We start from the raw sequence: 25291 nt of genomic DNA, 5'->3' as shown, positions 1-25291 counted from the left end.
GTTGAATGCCAACCTCACATTTTTCGGACTAAAATCTAAGTATTTCCCCCGAACCATTGTAAGATAGTTCTTTGGATTCGAGTTCATACTTTGATCATGGTTCCTAGTGATCCATGCATTGGCATAGAACTCTTGAACCATCAAGATTCTGACTTGTTGAATGGGGTTGGTCAGAACTTCCCAATTTCTTCTTTGAATCTCATGTCGGATCTCCGGAAACTCATTTTTCTTGAGCTTGAAAGGGACCTCAGGGATCACCTTCTTCTTAGCCACAACATCATAGAAGTGGTCTTGATGGGCTTTGGAGATGAATCTCTCCATCTCCCATGAGTCGGAGGTGGAAGCTTTTGTCTTCCCTTTCCCTTTTCTAGAGGTTTCTCCGGCCTTAGGTGCCATCAATGGTAATGGAAAAACACAAAGCTTATGCTTTTACCACACCAAACTTAGAATATTGCTCGCCCTCGAGCAATAGAAGAAAGAAAAGAAAAGAAGAAGAGAAAATATGGAGGAGAGTGGAGAAAGGTGTATTCGGCCAAGGTATAGGAGAGGGATTTATGTTGTGTGAAAATTAAAGGAGAATAGAGGGGTTTATATAGTGAAGGGAGAGGGAGTAGGTTCAACTATTTAGGGTGGGTTTGGGTGGGAAAGAAATTTTGAATTTTGAAGGTAGGTGGGGTTTATGGGAAAGAGTGGATGGATGTGAGTGGTGAAGGGGGTAATTGGGAAGAGAGATTGAGGTGATTGGTGAAGGGTTTTGGGGAAGAGTATTTATTGGAAAGAGAGGATGAATGTTGAGAAGAGGGGAGAATATGGTAGGTGGGGATCCTGTGGGGTCCACAGATCCTGAGATGATCCTGTGGGGTCCACAGATCTTGAGGTGTCAAGGATTTACATCCCTACACCAATTAGGCATGTAAAATGCCTTTGCATGCAATTCTGGCATTTAAACACCGAGGTGATGCATGTTTTGGGCATTCAACGCCCAACTGCAGCATGTTTTTGGCGTTGAACGCCAGTTCCATATTTGTTTCTGGCGTTCAGCGCTAGCTCTCCTCAGGGTGCATTCATGGCGTTTAAACGCTAGGATGTTGCTTGTTTCTGGTGTTCAATGCCAGATCCATGCTCTGTTCTGGCGTTGAACGCCAGCCAGATGCTCCTTATTGGCGTTTAAATGCCAGTAAGTCCTTCCTCTAGGGTGTGATCTTTCTTCTGCTGTTTTTGATTTTGTTTTTAATTTTAATATTTTTTCGTGACTTCACATGATCATGTACCTAATAAAACATAAAAGAACGATAAAATAAAATTAGATAAATAAAAATTGGGTTGCCTCCCGAATAAGCGCTTCTTTAATGTCAATAGCTTGACAGTGTGCTCTCATGGAGCCTCACAGGTGATCAGGTCAATGGTGTATAGTCCCAACACCAAACTTAGAGTTTGGTTGTGGGGATTCAACACCAAACTTAGAGTTTGGTTGTGGCCTCCCAACACACAACTTAGAGTTTAACTGTGGTGGCTCTGTTTGACTCTGTACTGAGAGAAGCTCTGCATGCTTACTCTCCCTTGTTACATAGGGATAGCCATGTGCCTTAAACACAAGATAGTCCCCATTCAATTGAAGGACTAATTCTCCTCTGTTGACATCTATCACAGCTTCTGCTGTGGATAGGAAAGGTCTTCCAAGGATAATGCATTCATCCTCCTCCTTCCTAGTGTCTAAGATTATGAAATCAGCAGGAATGTAAAGGCCTTTAACCTTTACTAACACGTCCTCTACTAATCCATAAGCTTGTCTTACTGACTTGTCTGCCAATTGTAATGAGAATAAGGCAGGCTGTACCTCAATGATCCCCAGTTTCTCCATTACAGAGAGTGGCATAAGATTTATGCCTGACCTTAGGTCACACAAAGCGTTGTCAAAGGTCATGGTGCCTATGGTACAGGGTATTAAGAATTTGCCAGGATCTTGTCTCTTTTGAGGTAAAGTTTGCTGAACCCATGTATCTAGTTCACTAATGAGCAAGGGAGGTTCACCTTCCCAAGTCTCATTACCAAACAACTTGGCATTCAGCTTCATGATGGCTCCTAGATTTTGAGCAACTTGCTCTCCAGTTACATCTTCATCCTCTTCAGAGGAAGAATAGTCTTCAGAGCTCATGAATGGCAGAAAGAGGTTTAATGGGATCTCTATGGTCTCTATATGAGCCTCAGATTCCTTTAGGTCCTCAATAGGGAACTCCTTCTTGCTTGAGAGACGTCCCTTCCTCATTGGGATTCACGTCCTCTCCCTCCTTCTTGCATTCGGCCATGTTGAGTATATCAATGGCCTTGCACTCTCTCTTTGGATTCTCTTTTGTATTGCTTGGAAGAGTACTAGGAGGGGTTTCAGTAACTTTCTTACTCAGCTGGCCCACTTGTGCCTCCAAATTTCTAATGGAGGATCATGTTTCACTCATGAAACTTAAAGTGGCCTTAGACAGATCAGAGACTAGATTAGCTAAATTAGAAGTACTTTGCTCAGGATTCTCTGTCTGTTGCTGAGAAGATGATGGAAAAGGCTTGCTATTGCTGAGCCTAGTTCGTCCACCATTATTAAAGCCTTGTTGAGGCTTTTGTTGATCCTTCCATGAGAAATTTGGATGATTTCTCCATAATGAATTGTAGGTGTTTCCATAAGGTTCACCTAAGTAATTTACCTCTGCTATTGCAGGGTTATCAGGATCATAAGCTTCTTCTTCAGAAGATGCCTCTTTAGTACTGTTGGATGCATTTTGCCATCCATTCAGACTTTGGGAAATCATGTTGACTTGCTGAGTCAACATTTTGTTCTGATCCAATATGGCATTCAAAGCATCAATTTCAAGAATTCCCTTCCTCTGAGGCATCCCATTATTCACGGAATTCCTCTCAGAAGTGTACATGAACTGGTTATTTGCAACCATGTCAATAAGTTCTTGAGCTTCTGCAGGCGTTTCTTTAGGTGAATGGATCCACCTGCAAAATGGTCCAGTGACATCTTAGAGAACTCAGACAGACCATAATAGAATATATCCAGAATGATCCATTCTGAAAGCATGTCAGAAGGACACCTTTTGGTCATCTGCTTGTATCTTTCCCAAGCTTCATAGAGGGATTCACCATCTTTTTGTTTGAATGTCTGAACATCCAATCTAAGCTTGCTCAGCTTTTGAGGAGGAAAGAATTTAGCCAAGAAGGCCGTGACCAGCTTATCCCAGGAGTCCAGGCTATCCTTAGGTTGTGAATCCAACCATGTTCTAGCTTTGTCTCTTACAGCAAAAGGGAAAAGCATGAGCCTGTAGACTTCAGGATCTACTCCATTCGTCTTTACAGTCTCGCAGATCTGCAAGAACTCAGTTAAAAACTGACAGGAATCTTCTGATGGAAGTCCATGAAACTTGTAGTTTTATTGCATTAGAGCAACTAGTTGAGGTTTCAGCTCAAAATTGTTTGCCCCAATGGTAGGGATTGAGATGCTTCTTTCATCAAACTTGGAAGTAGGTGTAGTGTAATCACCAAGCATCCTCCTTGCATTATTGTTGTCAGGTTCGGCTGCCATCTCCTTCTATTGTTTGAAAATTTCAGTAAGGTTGTCTCTGGATTGTTGTAATTTAGCTTCTCTTAGTTTCCTCTTCAGAGTCCTTTCAGGTTCTGGATCAGCTTCAACAAGAATGTCTTTCTCCTTGTTCCTACTCATATGAAAAAGAAGAGAACAGAAAAAGGAGGAGGAATCCTCTATGTCACAGTAAAGAGGTTCCTTATTATTAGTAGAAGAAGAAAGGGAATAAAAAGAATGGAGAATCCAAACACAAGGGTAAGGATAGAGGTAGTGATTTGAGATGAAGAGAAGTGTTAGTGAATAAATAAATAAATAGAGGAAGATGAGAGAGAGAGAGAACTCGAAAATTAATTTTGAAAAGCAGTTAATGATTTTCGAAAATTAAACGTGAGATAGAATTAAAATTAAAATTTAAAACAATTAGTTAATTAAAAAGAATTTTGAAAAAGGGATGAGATATTTTCGAAAAGTAGAGAGGAAAAAGTAGTTAGGTGGTTTTGAAAAAGATAAGAAACAAACAAAAAGTTAATTAGTTAGTTGAAAAAGATATTAAAATCAAATTTCAAAAAGATAAGAAGATAAGAAGTTAGAAAAGATATTTTAAAATCAAATTTTTGAAAATAAGATAAAACTTGAAAAAGATATGATAAAAAGATATGATTAAAAAGATATGGTTCGAAAATTTTTAATTTTTAAAATTAAAATTAATTACTTAACTAACAAGAAACTAAAAGATAAGATTCTAGAATTTAAAGATTGAACCTTTCTTAACAAGAAAGTAACAAACTTCAAATTTTTGAATCAATCATATTAATTGTTAGCATAATTTTTGAAAATAAAGATAAAATTAAGAAAAAGATTTTTGAAAAATATTTTAAAGAATTTTCGAAAATTAATAAGAAAAATGAAAAAGATTTAATTTTTGAAAAAATTTTGAAAAGATAAGATTTTTAAAATTGAAATTTTGACTTGACTAACAAGTAAACAACTTATTTTAAAAATTTTTGACCAAGTCAACCCAAAATTTCGAATTTTTTGAGAGAAATAAGGAAAAGATATATTTTTTTATTTTTGAATTTTTAATGATGAGAGAGAAAAACATAAATATGACCCAAAACATGAAAATTTTGGATCAAAACCAATGATGCATGCAAGAACACTATGAATGTCAAGATGAACACCAAGAACACTTTGAAGATCATGATGAACATCAAGAACATATTTTTTGAAAAATTTTTGATGCAAAGAAAACATGCAAGACACCAAACTTATAACTTGACTCAAGACTCAAACAAGAAACACAAAATATTTTTGGTTTTTATGATTTTATGAATTTTTTGTATTTTCTTTTATATTTTTTTTAGAAAAACATATAAAAAAAGAAAATAAGAAATCCAAAATTTTTTTAGTAAGAATTCCAGGAACTTTCAATACTAGCCTAAAGCTCCAATCCAAGGATTGGGCATGGCTTAATAGCCAGCCAGGTTTAGAAGATATAAATCAGGCATGTAACAACTGATATTCCAATTAACTTGCCTCTATGCCGATAGTTTTGAAGCCTCAATCCAATTGAGTTAGACATGGCTTTACAGCCAGCCAAGCTTCAACATACTTTATGAAACACTAGAATTCATTCTTAAAAATTTTGAATAATTTTTCAAAAACAAAGAAAAATTTTGAAAAATATTTTTGAAAACTTTTTGAAAAGAAAAATAAAAAGAAAATTACCTAATCTGAGCAACAAGACGAACCGTCAGTTGTCCATACTCGAACAATCCTCGGCAACGGCGCCAAAAACTTGGTGCACGAAATTGTGATCATCAACAATGGCGCCAAAAACTTGGTAGCGCTCTCAAATGTGAATCACACTTAGTCACAACTCCACACAACTAACCAACAAGTGCACTGGGTCGTCCAAGTAATACCTTACGTGAGTAAGGGTCGATCCCACGGAGATTGTTGGTATGAAGCAAGCTATGGTCATCTTGTAAATCTCAGTTAGGCAGATAGTAAATGTTATGGAGTTTTCGAATAATAAATAAAATAGAAAATAAAGATAGAGTTACTCATGTAATTCAATGGTGGGAATTTCAGATAAGTGTGTGGAGGTGCTTGTCCCTGTTGGATCTCTGCTTTCCTACTGTCTTCCTTCAATCCTTCTTATTCCTTTCCATGGCAAGCTGTATGTAGGGCATCACCGTTGTCAATGGCTACATCCCATCCTCTCAGTGAAAAAGGTCCAAATGCTCTATCACGGCACGGCTAATCATCTGTCGGTTCTCGATCATGTTGGAATAGAATCCCTTGATTCTTTTGCGTTTGTCATCACGCCCAACAATCGCGAGTGTGAAGCTCGTCACAGTCATTCAATCCCTGAATCCTACTCGAAATACCACATACAAGGTTTAGACTTTCCGGATTCTCATGAATGCCGCCATCAATCTAGCTTATACCACGAAGATTCTGATTAAGGAATCCAATAGATATGCGCCCGGTCTAAGGTAGAACGGAAGTGGTTGTCAGTCACGCGTTCATAGGTGAGAACGATGATGAGTGTCACAGATCATCACACTCATCATGTTGAAGTGCAACAAATATCTTAGAATAAGAACAAGCGGAATTGAATAGAAAATAGTAGTAATTGCATTGAAACTCGAGGTACAGCAGAGCTCCACGCTCTTAATCTATGATGTGTAGAAACTCCACCGTTGAAAATACATAAGTGATGAAGGTTCAGGCATGGCCGAATGGCCAGCCTCCAAACGTGATCAAAAGATCAAAAAATACAATCAAAGACCAATCCAAAGACCTCTAATACACTAGTAAAAAGTACTATTTATACTAAACTAGCTACTAGGGTTTACAGAAATAAGTAATTGATGCATAAATCCACTTCCGGGGCCCACTTGGTGCATGTTTGGGCTGAGATTGATCTTTACACGAGCTGAGGCTTCTATTGGAGTTGACCGCCAAGTTGTAACGTGTTTTTGGCGTTCAACTCTGGTTCGTGACGTGTTTCTGGCGTTTGACTCCAGAATACAGCATGGAACTGGCGTAGAGCGCCAGTTTACATCGTCTAATCACGAATAAAGTATGGACTATTATATATTGCTGGAAAGCTCTGGATGTCTACTTTCCAAAGCCGTTGAGAGAGCGCCATTTGAAGTTCTGTAGCTCCAGAAAATTCATTTCGAGTGCAGGGAGGTCAGAATTCAACAGCATCAGCAGTCCTTTGTCAGCCTTTTATCAGAGTTTTGCTCAGGTCCCTCAATTTCAGCCAGAAATTACCTGAAATCACAGAAAAATACACAAACTCATAATAAAGTCCAGAAATATTAATTTAGCATAAAAACTAATGAAAACATCCCAAAAAGTAGCTTGATCCTACTAAAAACTACCTAAAAACAATGCTAAAAAGCGTATAAATTATCTGCTCATCACGGTCCCAACTTATCGAGGTAGGGGCTATTTCAAAGAAATTAATTTTATAATTTCTAATTGTTATAAATGGATATTAATGTGATGAATGTACCTTTAGTGATTGTATAAGTCTTATGTATCGTCGGACTATTTTAAGATGAATATGATTGTTGTTTGATTGGATTGTGGTTTGATTTTGTTAAATGGATGATTGCTACATTATTTCTTTGAAGTTTTGGAAACGAGTTTGGTTCATTGAAAATGAATTGAGTTTGAATGTGTTTTCTTGAAATATGGGAATGATATGAATTTTCGGAATTTGTCTGATTTTGAACTGATTTGATTTTGAACCCGTGGAAGGGGTTGCGAAATGGTTTGGTTGGGACTCGAAAAGGGTGGAAAAGTCCAAGTTTTAAGGGAGATGCTGCTAAATATTTATGAGATTTAAGATTCTATTTTAAAATGTGATTTAGAAAGGGATTGGATTTGAAAGGTCCTATTATTTGGTTCTTGATTTATTAAGAAATATGTGTTTCGAGTTTAATCTGTTTAAGAAAATTTTATGTTTTAAGATTGATTTAAATATGAAAAGATCTATGTTTTGAAGTTTGATTAAAGAAGTACCTTTGGAGGCATTTTAGTTGATTTTAAAAGAAAATGAACTTTGATTAATTAAATTCGTTTTGCTTTTGAAGTATTCTTTAAATTTTGACTTAGCAAGACTAAACAATTCCGAGCCTTTAGGAAGGTTTCCGACTTAAGAATGAAATGAAATTGGTTTTTGGGCTTAAATAATTTTGGTTTTGAAATTAGTTTGGAAATTTTTCCTTACATACCTTGGTTTGGGTTTTAAATCATTATTTTAATCAATTTCAATTCAAGTAGCTATAATTTTGAAGATTTCAAAAGAATTTAAGAAATGAGGTAGGTTATTCTTCCCTATAGTCTTGAGTCTTTGCCAAGGTTGTTATTTGATAACTCTTATTTAAAATAGTTAAACGGATGATTTAAAAGTAAAGGATTTGACTCTTTTCAAAGAGAAATGATTTTGAGAAAAAAGTGGATTATGAGCTTGAAATACTTTGAGATATGAGGATTTTGAATTTTGAGACAAAGATGAATTTGATTTTTGGTTTTAAAGTAAAGAAATTTTGAGCAAAAAAGGATATATGGCATGAATAATGATTTGACTTGGTATGGATTGTTAATGAAGTGCGAAAATGATGATGAATGAATAATTATGAATGAATATGTGGCTTATGCACTTCTTTTATCTGAGATACGAGTTTTCTTAGGTAAAGTACTGTGGCTTGCCACCACGTGTTCCAAGTCGAGACTCGATACTCTGTTTACCCTATGTCGTAAGGGTGACCGGGCAGTTATAAATTCCCAAGAAGGTACCCCAATTGAGCAAATTTTATATATGAGAAAAAGCTATGCATGGACTCTTGGGGATGCGCGACGAAGGATAGCCCAGGGTTTAGCAGCCGGACTTGTCGGGTTGGCTTGATAACCGACATATGAGACTCATCGGCCATAGGACAGGCATTCATCATATGCATCTATGTGACATTGTTTGGGTGTGCATATTGTAATTGGTTTTGCTTATGTGAATAATTATGTTTAATTGCTAATTGTTCTACTTGATATAACTGCTTAATTGTGTTTGAACCTTCTTACTTGTGTTTGTGACTGAAAATTGGTTAGATTGTGGTGGATTGACTGTTGATTGAGTTGCTTGCGCCTAGGGCCATGGTTGATTATGAGATGGGTCGAAGGCCGTGTTTGGTTTGTGTTTTGGTTTAGAAAAGTATGAAAAACTAAACTGGTTCAGCGTAGACTTAATGAACTTATGCTTGGAACAACTTGGTCATTCATGTTGTCTAAGAAAAACTTTTAAAAAGGTTTAGGATTTTTGAATAATTAACGCTTTCTCTTTTAAAAAGGATTTCGGATTTTGAATATTAAATCTTTGGTTTTTAAAAGATACAAAAGGCGGCTATTAATCACGGTACTTTAGAAACAGCTTTATTTTCACGTATCCTATTGGTGCACGAAATTGCAATCACACTTTTGCAATCCGCACAACTAACAAGTGCACTGGGTCGTCCAAGTAATACCTTACGTGAGTAAGGGTCGAATCCCACGGAGATTGCTGGCTTGAAGCAAGCTATGGTTATCTTATTATTCTTAGTCAGGATATAATATCAATAATAATTTTTAGTTTTAATTGTAAAAAGTAAAAGAGCATGAAATAAATACTTATTATGCAGTAATGGAGAATATGTTGGAGTCTTGGAGATGCTTTGTCCTCTGAATTCCTGCAACATAATGCTTTCTCACTTTCATAAATGCAAGGCTCCTTCCATGGCAAGCTGTATGTATGGCATCACCGTTGTCAATGGCTACTTCCCATCCCCTCAGTGAAAATGGTCCAAATGCTCTATCACAGCACGGCTAATCATCTGTCGGTTCTCGATCATGTCGGAATAAGATCCATTGATCCTTTTGCGTCTGTCACTACGCCCAACACTCGTGAGTTTTAAGCTTGTCACAGTCATCCAATCCCAGAATCCTACTCGGAATACCATAGACAAGGTTTAGACTTTTCGGAATCTCTAGGATGCTGCCAATGGATTCTAGCTTATACCACAAAGAATCTGATTAAGGAATCTAAGAGATACTCATTCAATCTAATGTAGAATGGAGGTGGTTGTCAGGCACACGTTCATGGATTGAGGAAGGTGATGAGTGTCACGGATCATCACCTTCTTCATAGTGAAGCGCGAATGAACATCTTAGATAGAAACAAGCGTGTTTGAATGGAAAACAGAAATCATTGCATTAATTCATCGAGACGCTGCAGAGCTCCTCACCCCCAACAATGGAGTTTAGAGACTCATGCCGTCAAAAAGTACAAAATTCAGATCTAAAATGTCATGAGATACAAAATAAGTCTCTAAAAGTTGTTTAAATACTAAGCTAGTAACCTAGGTTTACAGAAATGAGTAAACTAAGATGGATAATGCAGAAATCCACTTCTGGGGTCCACTTGGTGTGTGCTGGGACTGAGACATAAGCTTCTCACATGCTTGAGCTGTTTCTGGAGTTGAACGCCAGGTTGTAACCTGTTTTTGGCGTTGAACTCTAACTTGCAACCTGTTTCTGGCACTGAACGCCAGACTGCCGCATGGAACTGACGTTAAACGCCAGTTTACGTCATCTATCTTCGTGCAAAGTATAAATTATTATATATTTTTGGAAAGCCCTGGATGTCTACTTTCTAACCCAATTGAGAGCGCGTCAATTGGACTCCTGTAGATCCAAAAAATCCATTCCGAGTGCAGGGAGGTCAGAATCCAACAGCATCAGCAGTCCTTTTTCAGCCTAAATCAGATTTTTGTTCAGTTCCCTCAATTTCAGCCAGAAAATACCTGAAATTATAGAAAAATACACAAAATCACAGTAAAGTCCAGAAATATGAATTTTTCCTAGAAACTAATAAAATTATACTAAAAACTAACTAAAACATACTAAAATCTACATGAAATTACCCCCAAAAAGCGTATAAAATATCTACTCATCACAACACCAAACTTAAACTGTTGCTTGTCCCCAAGCAACTAGATAAATAAAATAGGATAAAAAGAAATTAAGAAGAAATAATATCTCAAAGTTTTAAGTGAAGCTCAGATTCCAATTAGATGAGCGGGACTAGTAGCTTTTTGCTTCTGAACAGTTTTGGCATCTCACTTTATCCTTTGAAATTCAGAATGATTGGCATCCATAGGAACTCAGAGTTCAGATAGTATTATTGATTCTCCTAGTTTAGTATGTTGATTCATGAACACAGTTACTTTATGAGTTTTGGCCGTGGCCCTAAGCACTTTGTTTTTCCGTATTACCATAGGATACATAAATGCCACAGACACATAACTGGGTGAACCTTTTCAGATTGTGACTTAGCTTTGCTAGAGTCCCCAATTAGAGGTGTCCAGAGTTCTCAAGCACAATCTTTTGCTTTGGATCACGACTTTAACCACTCAGTCTCAAGCCTTTCACTTGGACCTGCATGATACAAGCACATGGTTAGGGGCAGCTTGATTTAGCCGCTTAGGCCTGGATTTATTTCCTTGGGCCCTCCTATCCATTGATGCTCAAAGCCTTGGATCCTTTTCACCCTTGCCTTTTGGTTTAAAGGGCTATTGGCTTTTTCTACCTCTTTTGCTTTTTTTATTATAATTTTTTTCTCTCTTTTTTTTCTACTGTTTTTTCTTGCTTCAAGAATCAATTTTATGATTTTTCAGATCAGCAATAATATTTCTCTTGTTCATCATTATTTAAGGAGCCAACAATTTTAACATTCATAAAATTCAATATAAAAAATATGCACTGTTCAAGTATTCATTCAGAAGACAAAAAGTATTGCCACCACATATAAATAATTAGAATTTTTCTTATTAAGAACTCGTAAAAAAATGTTGCCTCTTTATTCTAAAAATCTACTATTTTATTCATGTTTGATGATGATGAGAAAAATAACTTATAGCTTAATTGGAAATAAAATCAAAATAGATATACTAGATACTACTACTCCTATATAACTTCTAAGGTAAATTCCTATAAGAACAACTATCACAAAAGTAAAGCTAAGATTAGGACTCAACAACCTTTATTTTGGGAAGTGGATGTTCCTCTAGTCTGTGGGGTGCTTGGTCCTTCAAGAGATAATTTCTGACGCTTCAGTTCCTTCAAGTCATGCCTTTGCTCTTCTTGTTCCCCAAGCAATTTGCAAAGCATACTATTTTGATTATTCTGTTCTTCCTTTATTTGGTCCATATCTTCTTGCAACTTGGTAACAGATGCTTCAAGATGCTCCCAGTATTCAATTTGAGGGATTTTTGGGAGGAATTCCTGTGCTCTTCTCTTGATGGGGTCATCCTGCACTTGTTGTTTTTCCATTGATATTTTGGTAATTGGTCGCTCAACTGAGATATACTCAGTGATTCCCATCTTCACTCCAGCATCTTTACATAGCATAGATATTAAGCTAGGATAAGCCAATTTGACATCTTTGGAGTTCTTGTTTGCAATTATGTAAAGTTCACACGAAATTAGCTGATGAACTTCCACTTCTCTTCCCAACATAATGCAGTGGATCATCACTGCTCTTTTAATGGTGACTTCAGAGCGGTTGCTAGCGGGCAGTATAGAACGCCAATGAAGTCCAGCCAGCCTCTGGCGACTGGTTTGAGATCTTCTCTCTTGAGTTGATTTGGGACGCCCTTGGTGCTGGTGGTCCACCTGGTTCCAGGGATGCATATGTCCTCTAGAATCTTGTCCAGGCCCTTATTTGTTCTCATCATTCTCCTATTAAAGGAGTCTGGGTTATCTTTTAGCTGAGATAGCTTAAAGATCTCCCTGATTTTGTCAGGGTGGATGTGAATAATCTTTCCTCTGACCAAGGTTCGATAGTCATAGAGGGCAGTTCCAGATATTCTCTGCATGTCTGTTTGTCACAGATTAGCGTAAAATTCCTGAACCATGTTTCTTTCCACCTTTGTTTCAGGATTAGCTAGGATTTCCCAGCTCCTGTTTTGAATTTGCTCTTGGATCTCCGGATATTCATCTTCTTTCAGATCGAATTTGACTTCCGGGATCGCTGAACTTAGACCCATTATTTTGTAGTAATGGTCTGAATGTTCTTTGGTTAAGAACTTCCCTTGATTCCAAAGTGGTTTTGGAATACTCTCTTTCTTGCCTCTTGGAGTGGGTTGTTTTCCTTTAGGAGCCATGATCTTAGTGGGTATGGTTTAGTGATCACGGATAAACACACCAAACTTAGAGGTTTGCTTGTCCTCAAGCAAAAGAAGAGAAAGGAGAGGGATAGAAGGAGAGCTAGTTTTCGAATTGTGGAGGAGAGGAGAGAGGCCGAATGTGGATTTAAAGGGAGGGGGTGGGTTTTCAAAAATTTTGAAGAAAAATAAGATAGAAGATATAATTTGTAAAAGATAAATATGATAGGAAAAAGATATATTTAAAAATTGAAAAGATATAGAAGATATTTGAAAAAGATAAATCTGAATTTTAGAAAAAAAGATTTGGGATTAATTTGAAAGGATAATTGAGTTTTGAAAAAAAATTGAAAAGAAGTTGGATGGGGTTTGAAAAAGGATTTGTGTTTATGAATTAAGATACATTTGATATTTTTGAAAAAGGGATTTTAGAAATTAAGATTAAAATTTTTGGAATTGAAGGATGAGGGTTTGTAGCATGTTTATGCAAGAAATCATGAACTGAAATATGAAAATTGAAAAAAATGTAAAGAAAAAATGAATTTACCTCCTCCCCATAATCCTGGCGTTAAACGCCCAAACGCTGCATGTTTTGGGCGTTTAACGCCCATTTGCAGCTTCTCTTGGGCGTTCAACGCCCAACTGTTACTTCTAGCTGGCGTTGAACGCCAGGAACTCCTTTGTCATTGGGCATTTTTCTGAACGCCCAGGACGCCGTAAATCTGGCGTTAAACGCCCAGAAGGTGCTTCTTTCTGGCATTCAACGCCCAGAAGATGCTTCTTTCTGGCGTTTAACGCCCAGATGGCTATCCTTACTGGCGTTGAACGCCCAGTAGATGCTTCTTTTGGGCGTTCATGATCTTTACCCACTTATTCATATAATTAGCATGCATTTATATTTCCTTCCTAAAATTATTACATGATTGAAAACTTACTTCCTAGAGACTTTTAATTAGGTATTTTAATTCTCCTTTATTCCATTCGATGCCGTGATCTGTGTGTTAAGTGTTTCAGGATTTAATGAGTTGGAGATTGGAAAGGAAGCTTGCAAAAATGGAAGGAACACAAGAAATTGAGGAGATGACCAGCGAGAAGTGGCGCGGCCGCATGGCTCACGCGACCGCGCGAAAGAGAGGAAATCGCAGTGACGCGGCCGCATGGCTTACGCAACCGCGCGGATTGGAAAAGCATAAGTGACGCGGAGGCATGGACGACGCGCCCGCATGGAAAAGCAAAACCTGGAATGACGCGTCTACATGAATGACGCGATCGCATGACGTACGCGATCTGCAGAATTTCAGAAGTCGTTGGCAGAGTTTCTGGGCCGGATTTTAACCCAGTTTTCGGCCCAGAAACACAGATTAGAGCCAGAGAACATGCAGAAACAGAGAACATTCATTCTATACAGTTTTTTTGTTTTTAGATCTAGTTTTTACTCCTCCTCTAGGTTTTCTCTCTACACATTCATAGTTCTTAGGATTTTATTTCTATTGCTTTTTTGCATTGGGATATTGAGAAGAGTTATTACCTCACCAAGACTTCGTCATTCTAGTTCGTTTTCTTTACTTGGCTTTACTCTTCCATGCCCTTTAATTTAATTAAGTTTATTATTGGATTATTTTAGAATTTATTAATATAAGAATTACCTTTATTTTTAATTGATTCCTTTGAGTTTTATTTATCATGTCTTTCTTTAATTCCTTTTCCTATGTTATGAGTTTTACATTCACAATGAGCGAGTAGTTCCCTAACTTGATGGGGAGTTGATTGAAAGGAACCCTTGAGTTGGGATGCTTAAAGGAAAAATTGTAATTGGGTTCATTGTTGGAATGCCCTCTAATCACTGACACTAATCCTTTTCAAATGAGCGGATTGGAACTTGTGAATAGAAACCGCATTCCAACTTGTTTGACTCTCCCTTACCTAGTAAGGGATAACTAAACAGAACAACCTTCAATTAACAATTAATCTTGAGAGTACTTCAACAAGAATTGGGCTTCCAACTAATCTACTCCCAGTCAAGGCTTTTATTTAAATTACTTAATTTCTCCAATTTAATTTCCTGTTTATTCAACTCAACTCCTTTGAAAACATCTGATTAATAAAATAGCACACCTTTCTGCAACTCGTTAGGAGACGACCTGGGATTCATACTCCCAGTATTTTAATTTTAATCTTTGTGACAACCCTTTTAAATTGATTAGCGGATTTCTGGTTGGTTAAGAACTATACTTGCAACGCATATCTTATAACAATTCTTAATTCGCCAATTTTCGCCACGTCAATTTTTGGCGCCATTGCCGGGGAGTTGCAACAGTGTGCTAATTTATTGATTGGCATTTATTTAATTGCAATTTTTCTTTTTATTTTGTCACTATGAGCTATACGTTTCTTTCGTTAAATGACGCGTTCACTTCCTGATCCAAGCTTGCCAGTATTTGACCTTGAGATTGAAAGAACTCTTTCACGTATAAGGAAAGCTCGGCGTCGGTGAGTCCTCTCTGAGGACGAACCTGAAATGTCATTTAAGGAAGAGGAAAGCTCCCTCTCTACTGATCCAGTTGATTTACGTGCAGGCGACATGGCAGCACCCAAGAGAGTCACTATCCAGGAGGAAGGAGCCCCTGATTTTACAATACAACCATTCCAGGCACACCACCTAACAGTGGCTGTGGATTTCGAAATAAAGTCTTCACTACTCAACTTGATGCCCAAGTTTCATGGCTTACCTGCTCAAGAGCCTATCAAGCACCTTAGGAATTTTCAAACTGCCTATTCTACTGTTAAGCATGATGGCACTGATGAAATCTCCATTCTGTTAAAAGCCTTTTCATTCTCTCTTGAGGGAAAGGCAAGAGAGTGGTACTACACTCAACCCGGAACAACTGTTTCCAACTGGGATGTGCTTGGAAGAAAATTTTTGGAGAAATTCTTCCCAGCTGAGGTTGCCGATAAACTGTGGAAAGACATGTCCATGATCGTTCAGGATGAATCTGAAACTCTCTATGAATACTTGGAACGCTTTAATAATCTTCTAGAAGCATGTCCCCACCACATGATTGACAAGATAATATTGCTCGGCTACTTTACACAGGGCATGAAATCTCAAGATAGGACCACATTGGAAGGTGCTAGCAATGGGTCTATGAAAAAGTACAAGACTACAGAAGAAGCATGGCAATTGATTAGCGACTTAGCTAAATCTACCAGGAATCACAGGCAAAAACAAGGTCGGTCAAGAGCTGTTGTAGAGGTATCCACTAGCAAAGAGACCGCTGCTATAGCTCAGAGCTTATGTGAAATGACTAACTTGCTGAAGCAGATGCAGCAAAGTCAACAACAGCCTCAGCAAGTTCAGCCTTCTCCACCACAGCATAGCCAGTAGTTGGTTCCATAAAGAGTATGTGGAATCTGTGCGGATTACAATCATTACATTGATGAGTGTCCGCAACTTCAACCAGAAGACCACATTGTAGCAGCCACTCATAACTTCTATGACCGCCCCAATCAAAGGTACAATCAAGGTGGCAGCTATAACCATGGATGGCAGGATAATTCTAACCAAGGTTGGAGGCACAATCATAACAGAGGAGGCAGAGATAACAATGGAAATCAGAGGTGGAATAACAATAACAACTTCAGGCAACAGAATCAGAATCAGGCCTACAGAGCACCTTATTTAAGACAGCCTCAAGCATCTTAGCAGACCTCTCAGATCACTTATCCCTCTTCATCTCCTAACGATGAGTTACTACAATTTATTGATTGGAGACAACAGGCAATGGAAAACAACCTCACTTCTACTCTGAATGGTCTGAATCCTACTTTTCAAGCCCTTGTCTCACAGATTGGATCACTGAACAACTCCAACAACCAGTCCTCAAGCTCTGGTGGACTCCCCTCTCAACCATTACCCAATCCAAAGGGTAGCATTAATGCCATCATCCTAAGGTCCGGAACCACATTGCAAGAGAGAAATCAAGAAAAGCCAAACCCACCAAAACACACCTCAGCTGAAGAGGTAGTGGAAATAGAAGATGTTGAGGAAGAAACAGGTATACAGGACATGGCTGAGGAAGAAAATGCTAGATCACAGGAAGAAGCACCAAAGGACGCAGACACTGTAGAAAACGCCATTCCTATTCCATTTTCACAACTTGCAAGGAAGCCTAGGAAGCAGCTGGAACCTGATCCCAAAATGGTAGAAATATTCAAAAAGGTTGAGGTAACTGTTCCGCTTTATTATGTTATTCAACAGGTACCTAAATACGCAAAGTTTCTAAAAGATTTATGCATACATAAAGACAAAATTAATGAATTAGAAACTATTCCTTTAGGTAGTTCTATATCTTCCTTAATGGGAAATATACCTGAAAAATGTAGTGACCAGGCCCATGCATGGTTAACTGTACCATTGGAGGTGTGATATTTTCTGACTGCATGTGTGATTTAGGAGCATGTGTGAGTATAATGCCTTTGTCTATATATGATATTTTGAGGCTCCCTCCCTTAAAAAGGTCGGCAGCTCGTTTTATGTTAGCAGATAAAAGTATTATTACAGTGGCTGGAGTTGCTGAAGATGTATTAGTGGGAATTAAAGGTCTCACTTTTCCCATTGATTTTTATATCCTGTAGATGCCCCAAACTGACTCAGAGAAGCCATCATCAATCCTACTCGGAAGACCTTTCTTGAAGACCTCGAAGTTCAAATTAGATGCTTTTTCAGGAACATATTCTTTTGAAATAGACGGCCGAGTAGTAAGCTTCAATCTGAATGGAGTTATGAAGCACCCTCCAGAAGATCATTCTATCCTCCAGTGTGACATCATAGATGAAACCGTGGCTGAAGTTCACCAGGAGGAGTTTGAAGAGAAATACATAGGACAAGGTCCGAGTGTGGGGAATTCTGAGGATAATGAAAGTACTCTACCACTGCCACCAGCTCCAGACAATCCAGAGCCTAACCATGAACAGACGTCAGACTTAAAACCCCTCCCTCCGCACTTCAAATATGCTTACCTCGAGGACAAGCAAAAGTTTCCAGTTATCATTGCATGGGACCTCACTTCTCAACAGGAAGAGCAATTACTTAGTGTGCTGAAAAAGCACAAGAAAGCAATTGGGTGGAGTTTGGCAGACATAGTAGGCATCGACCCTCAAGTTTGTGAGCACAGAATCTTTTTAGAAGAAGGAGCAAGACCCGTTCGTCAACCCCAAAGAAGACTGAACCCCACTATCTTAGACGTTGTCAAGAAGGAAGTGACCAGACTATTAGAGGCAGATATCATCTATCCCATTTCAGACAGCGAATGGGTGAGTCTAGTACAAGTGGTGCCCAAGAAGTCTGGAGTCACTACAGTGAAGAATGAGCATGGAGAGCTCATAGCAACCAGAGTACAGAACGCTTAGAGGGTCTGCATCGATTACAGGTGTCTCAACCAAGCTACTCGTAAGGATCACTATCCTCTTCCATTCATTGATCAAATGCTGGATCGCCTGTCAGGTAAATCACATTATTGCTTTTTAGATGGTTATACAGGATATTTCCAGATTCATATAGCTCCTGAGGATCAGGAAAAGACTACTTTTACATGTCCTTTTGGGACTTATGCTTACAAGAGAATGCCCTTTGGCTTGTGCAATGCACCAGCTACTTTCCAAAGGTGCATGATGAGTCTTTTCTCTGATTTTATTGAGGACTGTATGGAAGTTTTTATGGACGATTTTAGCGTTTATGGTGATTCTTTTAGCCTTTGCTTGGATAGTCTATCTAGAGTATTAGATAGATGTGTCAGTACAAACCTTGTATTAAATTTTGAAAAATGTCATTTTATGGTTAAACAAGGTATTGTGCTAGGACATGTTGGGTTTAATACTGATATTTCTATAGATCCAGCAAAGGTGGATGTTATTTCTAATTTACCTTACCCCTCCTCTGTGAGGAAAGTCCGCTCGTTCCTTGGACATGCAGGTTTTTACAGGAGATTCATTAAGGACTTCAGTAAGGTTGCACTTCTCTTATCCAGACTACTGCAGAAGGATATTGAGTTCGAGTTCAGTGAGGATTGCAAACAAGCGTTTGATAAGCTGAAAATCGCCCTGACTCAAGCTCCAATTGTGAGAGGACCAGATTGGAGCCAGCCATTTGAAATAATGTGCGACGCCTCCAACCATGCAGTAGGAGCAGTGCTGGCTCAACGAGAAGGTAAAGATCCTTTTGTTATTGCTTATGCGTCTAAAACTTTAGACGCCGCTCAGTCCAATTACACTACCACTGAGAAAGAGCTTCTTGCTATTGTTTTTGATCTGGATAAATTCCGAGCCTATTTACTTGGTACGAAGGTAGTAGTGTACTCAGACCACGCAGCTCTAAAGTATTTATTAGCTAAAAAGGAATCAAAACCAAGGCTGATACGTTAGATACTGCTATTACAAGAATTTGGTTTGGAAATTAAGGATAGGAGTAGTAACCAGAATCTAGTGGCAGACCACTTGAGTCACCTTGAGCACACTAAGGATGATTCTACTCCTATAGATGATAATTTTCCATTTGATAACCTGCACGCAGTATCTGAGGTACTCCCTTGGTATGCACCTGTAGCTAATTATCTCGTTAGCCGCACCTTTCCTCCAAACTTTTCTAAGCATCAAAGAGACAAGCTGAAAAGCGAGTCTAAATATTATATATGGGATGACCCATATTTATGGAGATGTGGCGCTGACCAGGTAATTAGACGATGTGTGCCTCAATCAGAATTCCAGTCCATCTTAGAGGCCTGTCACTCATCTGAGAGTGGAGGACATTTTGGCCCTCAAAGAACAGCTAGAAAAATCTTAGACTGTGGATTCTGGTGGCCTACTCTTTTTAAAGACGCTACTAAATTTTGTAAATCTTGTTTCCCATGCCAAAAATGTGGTAATATATCCAAAAGGGACGAGATGCCTCAACAAATTATGCTTTTCTGTGAAGTTTTTGATGTTTGGGGCATTGACTTCATAGGTCCATTTCCAAATTCTAATGGCCACCTTTATATACTGTTAACTGTAGATTACGTTTCCAAATGGGTGGAAGCAATTCCTACCCGCACTGATGATGCTAACACTGTTGTTTCCTTTGTGAGAAACCACATTATTTGTCGCTTTGGATCACCACGAGCAATCATGAGCGATCAAGGCACCCATTTTTGTAACAGGAGACTAACAGGATTACTGAAGAAGCATGGGATCATTCATAACGTAGCAACAGCCTACTATCCTCAGACTAATGGGCAAGCCAAGGTGTCTAATAGAGAGATAAAGTGCATATTGCAGAAGATAGTCAAACCTCACAGAAGAGACTGGAGCACCAGGCTACAAGATGCACTCTGGGCATATAGAACAGCATACAAGACACCCATTGGGATGAGTTCTTTCCGCTTAGTTTATGGAAAAGCTTGTCATCCCCCTGTTGAAGTAGAGCACAAAGCCTTTTGGGCAGTAAAGGAGTGCAACATGGGAATTGAGAAAGCCGGAGCTGAAAGGAAGTTGAAACTGCAAGAACTGGAAAGCCTTCGCCTAGAAGCTTATGAGAACTCAAGACTATACAAGGAGAAGATGAAGGCTGTACATGATCAGCACATCAAGAGAAAAGAATTCCAACCTGGAGATTTAGTCCTCCTTTACAAATCTCGGCTGAGGCTCATGTCAGGCAAGCTGTGATCAAGATGGGAAGGTCCATACAGAGTAGAGAAGGCCAAACCATACGGAGTTTATCACCTAAGCCATCTGATGAGCGGATAATTTGTACGCTTTTTGGCATTGTTTTTAGTATGTTTTTAGTATGATCTAGTTAGTTTTTAGTATATTTTTATTAGTTTTTAGTTAAAATTCACTTTTTTGGACTTTACTATGAGTTTGTGTGTTTTTATGTGATTTCAGGTATTTTCTGGCTGAATTTGAGGGACCTGAGCAAAAATATGATTCAGAGACTAAAAAGGACTGCAGATGCTGTTGGATTCTGACCTCCCTGCACTCGAAGCGGATTTTCTGGAGCTACCGAAGCCCAATTGGCGCGCTCTCAATGGCGTTGGAAAGTAGACATCCTGGGCTTTCCAGCAATATATGATAGTCCATACTTTTCTCAAGATTTGATGGCCCAAACCGGCGTTCAAAGTCACCCTCAGAATTCCCAGCGTTAAACGCCGGAACTGGCACAAGAATGGGAGTTAAACGCCCAAACTGGCACCAAAGCTGGCGTTTAACTCCAAGAGGAGTCTCTACACGAAAATGCTTCAATGCTCAGCCCAAGCACACACCAAGTGGGCCCGGAAGTGGATTTTTATGTCATTTACTCATCTCTGTACACCCTAGGCTACTAGTTCTCTATATATAGGACCTTTTACTATTGTATTTTCATCTTTGGATCTTTGGATTATTTTTAGATCCTTTGATCATCTTTGGACATCTAGTTCTTAGATCATTGGGAGGCTGGCCATTCAGCCATGCCTAGACCTTGTTCTTATGTATTTTCAACGGTGGAGTTTCTACACACCATAGATTAAGGTGTGGAGCTCTGCTGTACCTCGAGTATTAATGCAATTACTATTGTTCTTCTATTCAATTCCGCTTGTTCTTGTTCTAAGATATCACTTGTTCTTCAACTTGATGAATGTGATGATCCGTGACACTCATCATCATTCTCACCTATGAACGTGTGACTGACAACCACCTCCGTTCTACCTTCGATTGGGTGAATATCTCTTGGATTCCTGATACACGATGCATGGTTGATCGCCTGACAAACGAGCGCTCGCCTGACAACCGAGCCAGCCATTCCGTGAGATCAGAGTCTTCGTGGTATAGGCTAGAACTGATGGCGGCATTCAAGAGAATCCGGAAGGTCTAACCTTGTCTGTGGTATTCTGAGTAGGATTCAATGACTGAATGACTGTGACGTGCTTCAAACTCCTGAGGGCGGGGCGTTAGTGACAGACGCAAAAGAATCACTGGATTCTATTCCGGCCTGATCGAGAACCGACAGATGGATAGCCGTGCCGTGACAGGGTGCGTTGAACATTTCCACTGAGAGGATGGGAGGTAGCCACTGACAACGGTGAAACCCTTGCTTAAGCTTGCCATGGAAAGGAGTAGGAAGGATTGGATGAAGACAGTAGGAAAGCAGAGAGACGGAAGGGACAAGCATCTTCATACGCTTATCTGAAATTCCTACCAATGAATTACATAAGTATCTCTATCTTTATCTTTATGTTTTATTCGTATATCACCATACCCATTTGAGTTTGCCTGACTGAGATTTACAAGGTGACCAAAGCTTGCTTCATACCAACAATCTCTGTGGGATCGACCCTTACTCGCGTAAGGTTTATTACTTGGACGACCCAGTACACTTGCTGGTTAGTTGTGTGAAGTTGTAGTGATCACAATTTCGTCCACCAAGTTTTTGGCGCCGTTGCCGGGGATTGTTGAGTTTGGACAACTGACGGTTCATCTTGTTGCTTAGATTAGGTATTTTTTTTCTTCAGAGTTCTTAAGAATGAATTCTAGAGTTTCATGATGATTTGTTGAAGTCTGGCTGGCTGTGAAGCCATGTCTAATTTCATTGGACCGAGGTTTCAACTTATCATCACAAGAGCTTGTTGATTTCTATCAATCTTGCTGTTGGAGCAGTGATCTGCTAAGGCTTGGCTGGCCATTGGCCATGTCTAGTGTTTTGGACCGAAGCTTTCTTTGAAAGCTTGGCTGGCTGTGAAGCCATGTCTAATTCCTGGACCGGAGTCTTAGACTAGCATTGCACTGATTCCTGGAATTCTCATTAAGAACTTTGATATCTTTTTCCACTTAATTTTCGAAAAAGCACAAAAAAATTTACAAAATCATAAAAAAAAATATTCTATGTTTCTTGTTGAGACACTAGTCTCATTTTAAGTTGGTGTCAATTGCATGCATTCATTCATGTGTCTTAAGGATCTTCAAGTGCTTATTGATGATTTCTTACTCTGATCTTCAAGTGCTTATTGATGATTTGGTGTCCTGCATGCATTGATATTTGATTTTAGTTGCATTTTGATTTTTCCTTATTATTAAAAATCCAAAAATATTTTTAATTTGTGTCTTCTCAAGTCAATAATACAGAGAATTGAAGACTCAGAACATACAGCAGAGGAATTACACAGAAAAAGCTGGGCGTTCAAAACGCCCAGTGAAGAAGGACAGACTGGCGTTTAAACGCCAGCCAGGGTACCTGGTTGAGCGTTTAACGCCCAAAAGGGTATAGTTTTGGGCGTTAAATGCCAGAATGTGCACCATTCTGGGCGTTTAACGCCAGGATGGCACAAGAGGGAAGATTTTGTTTTTAATGCAGATTTTTTTTTTCAGTTTTCAAACTTTTTCAAAATCAAATCTTTTTCAAATCATATCTTTTCAATCATATGTTTTCAAAATCAATTTCTTTCTATTTTTAAAAATACTTGCTATCAATCAATGATTTGATTCAACATTTCAAGGATGTTGCCTTTTCTGTTGAGAAAGGTTTAATGTTTGAATCATATCTTTTCTTGTTAGCCAAGTCATTAATTTTCAAAATCAAATCTTTTTAAAAATGTTTTTCAAATCATATCTTCTCAATCACACCTTTTTAAAACTAATCATATCTTCTTAACCACATCTTTTTTCAAAATAGTTTTCAATCAAATCTTTTTGATTTCTAATTTCAAAATCTTTTTCAAAAATTACTTGATTTCTTTTCCACTTTTATTTTCGAAAATCAATTAGTGTTTTTCAAAATATTTTCAAAATCTTTTACTTGATTTTCGAAAATTACTTCCCTTCTTCTCACATCCTTCTATTTATGGACTAACACTATTCCTTAATGCAAAATTTGAACTTCATCTTCTTTGATAAGTTCGAATTTTCTACTTCTGCCTTCTATTTTTCTTTTCCTCTGACACCTTAAGGAATCTCTATACTGTGACATAGAGGATTCCACATTTTCTTGTTCTCTTCTCTTTCTTATGAGCAGGAGCAAGGACAAAAGCATTCTTGTTGAGGCTGATCCTGAACCTGAAAGGACCTTGAAGCGAAAGCTAAGAGAAGCTAAGGCACAATTCTCTGTAGAGGACCTAACAGAAATCTTCAAAGAAGAAGAACACATGGCAGCCGAAAACAACAACAATGCCAACAATGCAAGGAAGGTGCTGGGTGACTTTACTGCACCTACTCCCAACCTCTATTGGAGAAGCATCTCTATCCCTGCCATTGGAGCAAACAACTTTGAGCTTAAGCCTCAATTAGTTTCTCTAATGCAACAGAATTGCAAGTTCCATGGACTTCCATTGGAAGATCCTCATCAGTTCTTAGCTGAATTCTTGCAAATCTGTGACACTGTCAAGACTAATGGGGTTGACCCTGAGGTCTACAGACTTATGCTATTCCCTTTTGCTGTAAGAGACAGAGCTAGGACATGGTTGGACTCTCAACCTAAAGAAAGCCTGGACTCTTGGGAAAAGCTAGTCAATGCCTTCTTGGCAAAGTTCTTTCCACCTCAAAAATTGAGTAAGCTTAGAGTGGAAGTCCAAACCTTCAGACAGAAGGAAGGAGAATCCCTCTATGAAGCTTGGGAAAGATACAAACAATTAATCAGAAAGTGTCCCACTGATATGCTTTCTGAATGGAGCATCATTGGAATTTTCTATGATGGTCTCTCTGAACTATCCAAGATGTCTTTGGATAGCTCTGCTGGAGGATCTCTTCATCTAAAGAAGACGCCTACAGAAGCTCAAGAGCTGATTGAAATGGTTGCAAATAACCAATTCATGTACACTTCTGAAAAGAATCCTGTGAACAATGGGACCAATCAGAAGAAAGGAGTTTTTGAGATTGACACTCTGAATGCCATACTGGCTCAGAATAAAATATTGACTCAACAAGTCAATATGATTTCTCAAAGTCTGTCTGGAATGCAAAATGCACCAAGCAGTACTAAGGAAGCTTCATCTGAGGAAGAAGCTTATGATCTTGAGAACCCTTCAATGGAAGAGGTGAATTACATGGGAGAACCCTATGGAAACACCTATAATCCTTCATGGAGAAATCATCCAAATTTCTCATGGAAGGATCAACAGAGACCTCAACAAGGTTTCAACAATAATAATGGTGGAAGAAACAGGTTTGGCAATAGCAAGCCTTTTCCATCATCTTCTCAGCAACAGACAGAGAGTTCTAAGCAGAATAACTCTGACTTAGCAACCATGGTCTCTGATTTGATCAAAACCACTCAAAGTTTCATGACTGAAACAAGGTCTTCCATTAGAAATTTGGAGGCACAAGTGGGTCAGCTGAGCAAGAAAATTACTGAACTCCCTCCTAGTACTCTCCCAAGCAATACAGAAGAAAATCCAAAAGGAGAGTGCAAGGCCATCAACATGGCCGAATTTGGAGAGGAGGATGAAGCAGTGAACGCCACTGAGGAAGACCTCAATGGATGTCCACTGACCTCCAATGAGTT

The 25291-nt window shown here is 38.7% G+C and overlaps 2 non-coding genes across 2 annotated transcripts; one reads left to right on the top strand and one right to left on the bottom strand.

Annotated features, from left to right (window-relative positions):
- The first annotated feature begins 3067 nt into the window (after window positions 1-3067).
- Window positions 3068-3175, top strand: LOC112711424 (small nucleolar RNA R71). The gene has a single exon (XR_003157482.1). It is a non-coding gene; the product is annotated as a small nucleolar RNA R71 (small nucleolar RNA).
- A 21166-nt stretch (window positions 3176-24341) lies between these two features.
- On the bottom strand, window positions 24342-24449 carry LOC112713656 (small nucleolar RNA R71). Its single transcript, XR_003158631.1, has one exon. It is a non-coding gene; the product is annotated as a small nucleolar RNA R71 (small nucleolar RNA).
- Between the last annotated feature and the right edge of the window lie 842 nt (window positions 24450-25291).

This window comes from Arachis hypogaea, chromosome 1 (assembly GCF_003086295.3).
Source record: "Arachis hypogaea cultivar Tifrunner chromosome 1, arahy.Tifrunner.gnm2.J5K5, whole genome shotgun sequence".
Taxonomy (NCBI): domain Eukaryota; kingdom Viridiplantae; phylum Streptophyta; class Magnoliopsida; order Fabales; family Fabaceae; genus Arachis; species Arachis hypogaea.
The sequence above is the reverse complement of the archived record's forward strand: the minus strand, read 5'-3'. Positions and strand labels throughout refer to the sequence as shown.